The 6,082-nt window shown below is 49.9% G+C and overlaps 1 pseudogene; it reads right to left on the bottom strand.

The window, feature by feature from the left end:
- Positions 1-538: 538 nt before the first annotated feature.
- LOC119312749 lies at positions 539-2,470 on the bottom strand (annotated as a pseudogene).
- Between the last annotated feature and the right edge of the window lie 3,612 nt (positions 2,471-6,082).

Below are 6,082 nucleotides of genomic sequence, written 5' to 3'. Positions count from 1 at the left end.
TGGAGATCGAACGGCTGCTGCAGATCTTTTAAGAAGATCCACCTGCCGACCCGTAGCAACCCTCTATAAAATTTGCGCTTTAAGGCTAGGTTTAGCTAGAATATCACGGACACAGGGCTTTGGCTCCAGTAATCATCCATAGAAAAAAAGAGGTTACAGTCCAGCAATCACGAATATTCTTATTATGTTTTGCTGGGGGGAACATTCATGCAGCTAGGGCTGTGAAACTGCATTTTTCACATAACTATGCTCATTCACAGGAACCCCATTCAGTTCCAACAGAAATCTTGCGGTACATTCATGCTTGAGGCTCCAAAAGAGATCTTGGGGTACATTCATGCTTGAGGCTAGAAACATGAGGCTTTACTGGTTCACAACATCACATTCTCCACACACTTAAGAAACACTTAAAAGTGAGCGAAATCCGGACGGTACACATCACTCTTTACATTTTGTGTGCTTGCGACAAAAGTATCAGCAACAAAAGTACTTTTGGAAGCGTCTCCACGTACTGCTGACCATTCTTAGCATCGCCTGTTTATTCTTGTGTTGACACCGGTTCCGTGATCTCGTCGCCCGTGAGAGTAGGTGTTACCTGATTCTGCTGGCTATTGTTGCGACCATCTGCTTGTTGTTCTGTAAATACTAGTTTCATGATCTCGTCGCCAGTGAGAGTTCCATGCTTCAGCAGGGCATTTGCTAGCGCATGAAAATCCTTGTTGTGCTCCGTGAGAATCGTTTTCGCATTCTCGTAAGTGTTATCCAATAAAGCTTTCATCTCCTCATCAACCAGGGCCGTCGTCTTTCCATCACCACCATCGCCGTCGTTGCTGTAGGAAACAAGGCCGACCCGCTTGCTCATACCATATCTTGTGACCATGTCTTTCGCCAATTTAGTCGCTTTGCTCAGGTCAGATGAGGCACCAGTTGTGATCCCGGTTTCTCCAAATATAAGCTCCTCGGCCACCCGCCCTCCCATGAGGACATCCAGCCTTGCCAGCATCTGCTTCCTCGAGAGTTCCAGTTCGCTGTCTTCCCCTGGCAGTTGTGTCACCATGCCGAGAGCATTTCCCCTAGGCATAATTGTGGCCTTGTGGACAGGGTCAGCACCGTCCGTGAGGATAGCAACAAGGGCGTGCCCTCCCTCATGGTACGCAGTTATCTTCCTGGAATGATCAGATATCACTGCTGATTTGCGGTCGCTGCCCATGATGATTCTGTCCTTGGCGTACTCGAGGTGATCCATCCCAACAGCATCTGCTCCATCCCTGGAAGCCTTGAGAGCGGCGTCGTTCACTAGATTTGCAAGGTCTGCACCTGAGAACCCAGGCGTCCCCCTTGCAATGATCATCGCATCCACACCCTCAGCTTTATGCACCTGCATAGAAGAATTCATTGAGAAAAGGTCAAAGCCTGATATCAGATACCGCGAAAAATAAATAAGGCTTATATATATGTACCTTTAACATGTAAGCCTCAAGGATCTGCCGTCGGCCCTCAACATCCGGTGTAGGAACGTGAATTTGACGGCCAAGACGCCCAGGCCTAACGATGGCTTTATCTAGTGACTCCGGGAAGTTGGTCGCTGCGATCACGATTATCCCTTCATTCTGCCTGAAGCTATCCATCTCAGAAAGCAGCTGGTTCATGGTCTGCCTCGTCCACGACGGGTCTGATGCGTGTCTGCGCCCAGCAACGGCGTCAATCTCATCAATGAATATTATGCAAGGAGATCGCTTCTTTGCTACACGAAAGAGCTCCCGCACTCTCTTAGCCCCAAGACCCACATACACCTCCTCAAAATCACTCCCACTGCATGCAAAGAACGGGACGCCGGCTTCCGCGGCCATGGCCCTTGCCAACATGGTCTTCCCTGTGCCGGGTGGGCCCGTAAGCAAAACACCCTTTGGAAGCTTGCCACCAAGGCGAGTGAAACTCTGTAAAGCATGTAAATCTAGGTCAACAACTCTGCAAAGCATTAAAACACCTGTTGATGGCAATGCCACACTCACCTTGGCATCTCATAGGTAGAGAACTATGTCCTCAAGGTCAGCCTTGGCTTCGTTGACCCCCTTTACGTCACTGAATTTTGTGCTTAAATCCGCAGCCGCTTGTTTCAAAGCATCAAATTTACCAACTTCTGTGTCGTCGCACATATCAATCAAAACCTTAAGGCCATAGATTGCAAAGCCAGTAACTACAAGGGCTCCACAGGTACGCAGAAGCTGCTTTTTAAGTAGGCCTTTCTGTACTATTATGTAGTAGGGTGCACTAGCTGTACCAAGAACACGCCCTTCCTCCCTTGTCGCACTTGAAACTCCTGAATAGAGAATAGAATCCATCCGTGCGTTATTGGCAAAAGTTTTCAAACCAATTTGTGTGTTTGTCATTTAACTATGGGTATAAAGCTCATCCTATTCCTAACTCGTAAACATGACGAAAGAAAAAGGCGGCTACCTCGATTTAGCATTTTTCATGAAGCTCTGTTTAACCCTTCCCATATCGCTCCTATGAATCTCTTTAGAACGAGAAGCGACACCAGAGTGCTAGCCCCGTACCCTCTGACCAGGCTAGTACCGCTGCTGTAGATTTCTGAGCACACTACCTGCATTGATTAAGCACCAAGCAGAATTTAAAAACCTCAATGGCAACAATCAACCAAAAAGGTGCAGTAGAATGTACTTACTCAGTCCAAAATAAGTGTCGTAGTTTTGAACTAAGGTTATTTTGGACCGGAGGGAGTAGTAATAAGGATAGTACCCGAAAACATGGTTACTGGCCACGTTTAAGTCAGGCTAGCACTAGCTAGTTTGGCAGTTGCCAAAAAGAATCAAGGCTGTAGTTCATATGTGTGGTGAAGAGAGAAGCATAGCATACCTGCTCCAGAAATTGGCAGCAGGGTGCCCTTAAAGCAGGAACTGAAGCCTCCGCCGCTGCAGCAGCAGCTACAAGTTTCTTTGCAGCCTGTGACACATGGAAATTAAACTGGTCGGAAGATATATTCAACAACGGCAACAGCAATTGCAACCCCTAATTTAAGTGGCTCAAAATTGATTCGGCAGCCCAACCCATAAATTAGAGTGGCATCGATCTGAAACGCAGGCCTTGCAGTTGCAGTTTCAGTATAATAAGCACACACACACAAAGATAAAACAGAAAGAAATACCCTCACTACCGGAATCGCACTCTATGCCGACGGCCAGCCCTGACTAGCCGTCGGGACAGGCCTATGCCGACGGCGGCCGTCGGCATAGGACCGTCGGCAACATATCCGTCGGCGTAGCCAGGATGACCGTCAGCATAGAAAGGCCATCGGCATAGACCCTATCCCGACGGTGGCCGTACATCTATGCCGACGGCCCTGTCTGTCGACAACGCCATCGCCTAACGGCAGCTGCCGTCAACTGCTGACCAACGGCTTCTCGCCACGTGGCACATCTATGCCGACGGCCTGGCCGTCAGCTTAGTTTAGAACTATCCCAACGGCCAGGGCGTCGGCATAGAGGTGCCACATGGCGAGAAGCCGTTGCTCCTGGGGCTTGCCTATGCCGACGGCCTGGCCGTCGGCTTAGTTTAGAACTATGCCGACGGCGTGTCGACAACTGGGCACTCCTGGGGCAGAACTAAGCCGACGGCCGGGCCGTCGGCATAGACCTGCCACGTGTCGGCCACTAGGAGCTCATGCCAGGCCTATGCCGATGGCTAGGCCGTCGGCATAGTTTCTGTCCAGTTTTTTTTTTCTTTTTTCTGTTTCTTTTCAGCTCAATTCATTTGAATATACACAGCATATATAAGAAGCAACATCACGTAACAGCAAGGAGCAGCATTACACAACAAATCCATCATCACAGATCATAAGAAACATCGCTAAGCATAAACATATAAGTATCATCACCACCAAGCATATAAGAATCTCACAAACAACAATAAGATAAGAAACATCACAAGCATATAAGTATCACAACATCGAGAACCGCCACAATGTGACCCAAAGGCTTAAGCGCCAGGACGTCGAGCACCGTGGAGGTCGTCACCGCCAAGAGCGCCGAAGCCCAGGTCGTCAGTGCTTCCGGCAGCGCTACCGCCAAGACCGCTTCCACCTCCGCCTCCGCCTCCGTGGATCGGAGTGGTCGGGCTCCGTGTCTCCAGAGTGCTGCGAAGACCACCGCCAACGGTAGATCCACCTGTTCCCTGGATGTTGAAAAGACATATTAATGGGATATATGACTGTGTTGAAAGGCATGACATGCTTTGGGTGAATAGATTGGGGATGAACTAACCGGCGAGGGGCCAGCGTTTTGTGCCACAAACTCCTCAAAGGTGAGCAGCACTGGTTGTGCTGGAAGGCATTGTGCTGGCTGCAACTGAGGACACCTGTCGGCCGCCATTTCCTGAAAAGCCTACTCCAGCTGGCGATCCCTCTGCACTTGGTGTTCATGAAGCCTCTGATGCCACGCCATGGTCTCCTGGCGTGTGTACTCCAGGTAGGCCTACGGTATGACATGATGGAACTCATAAAACTACTAGATGCGGAAAATAAAGTGAGCAATGAAGATAAGAGGGAAAATACTTACAGATTGTTGCTCCTGAAAGAGGGACTGTGAACTGGACACTGGCTGGCTCGTGCGCTGGCTCAGGCTCGGGTCGATCCGACGGAGCTGTGTGTAGGAGATAGTCCGAGTGACCACAGCATCGAGAACCGCCTCCCGACCGTGCTCCTTGGGCCCCATGCTCACCACCGCCCTGTCGTCCAGATCCGCCGCAATGGGGTCAGGTGTGTCAGGATGTAACTTCAGATATGCTGCGGAGTAAGCCTCCTTCCTCCACGCGGTCTTCTTGCCGTAGTACTTGGGCTCGCCAGGCTTGGGGTCCTTCCGCGTATGGGCGATCTCCCACGCCTGCATGTGTGAGAGCGGCCGCTTCAGTTTCTCCTCCTGCACCACCAAACAGATGTTAGTCATACATAAGAAAGTGATGGTAAATAGAAGAAGAAGAATGTTTAATGGGGTTAGTCATACATTAACTGCCTTGTGGAGATAGTGGTTTCGGTTTCCATGAGCATGTACTCCCTCCTTCCCTCGGTTAGCCTTATTTTTGATTCTCATAGCCACCCAGGCTCCAGCCTCATCACACCAAAGATCCACCAATGCCGCCCAGGACTCGTCTTTTCCATAACACCAATTTGGACACACCTACATAATAAAAGCATAATGGCATGTCAACATGAAACGGTGAAATGTACCACATGGTAATGAAAGCATAATGAAAGCATAATATATGAAAGCATAATGAAAAATCTTTTATACTTACCGCCAAGTACTCGGGCCTCTCCAAGGTAATGCCCATCCTCCGCGCTTCTTCCTTGGTCATCTTCACACCAAGAACGTCGTGGTAGTATGTCGAGATGGCCACATAGCGCACCTCGTACTGCATCTGGCGGGCCTTCTTCTTGCATTGGTGCAGCACGATCTGGTCCGCTCTAGCCCTGTGCTCCGGAAGAACTCGATAGAATTTCTACAATCATGCATGAAACAAGAATGGAAGAAGCCATGAGTTAAATCATTCATGAAACTAGAATGGACTTGTGCTTCTGAAGAGAACTCACCCAGAAAGTAGTGATCATGGCCTTGGCATGGGTCTCATGGTCCGCGTGGAGGGCCGCTTCCCAGTGGTCCCAGCTCGTGGCCAAAACCCGACGGTCCGGCTGCCTGACTGGATCCGGACAGTACAACCCCGGCCAGTATAACTTCAGCAAGACGGTGATGAGGCCGTTGGGAATACGGACCCCTTTAGAATATATCCAGTTGCTGCAAAAGAATGAACTATTAGCATGTGACAAGCAAAATAAATACCAACCGGAATATGCATGTGACAAGCAAAATAATGAACCACTTACTCTTTTCCTGTGGGCTCAATGAGCCACTTCTGCTCCACAGTAGCAGGAACCTGCTTTGGTAGCTTTGCGTTGCCACGCAGCCATCCCTTGTTGTGAACCCCCTTCCTGTCACCACCATCATCCCCGCCACCACCCCCCTCCTCGCCTGCCTCCCCCTCCCCAACCTCCTCCCCAACCTCCTCCTCC

Source organism: Triticum dicoccoides, chromosome 5B, assembly GCF_002162155.2.
Source record: "Triticum dicoccoides isolate Atlit2015 ecotype Zavitan chromosome 5B, WEW_v2.0, whole genome shotgun sequence".
NCBI classification, from domain to species: Eukaryota; Viridiplantae; Streptophyta; class Magnoliopsida; order Poales; family Poaceae; genus Triticum; species Triticum dicoccoides.
The sequence above is the reverse complement of the archived record's forward strand: the minus strand, read 5'-3'. Positions and strand labels throughout refer to the sequence as shown.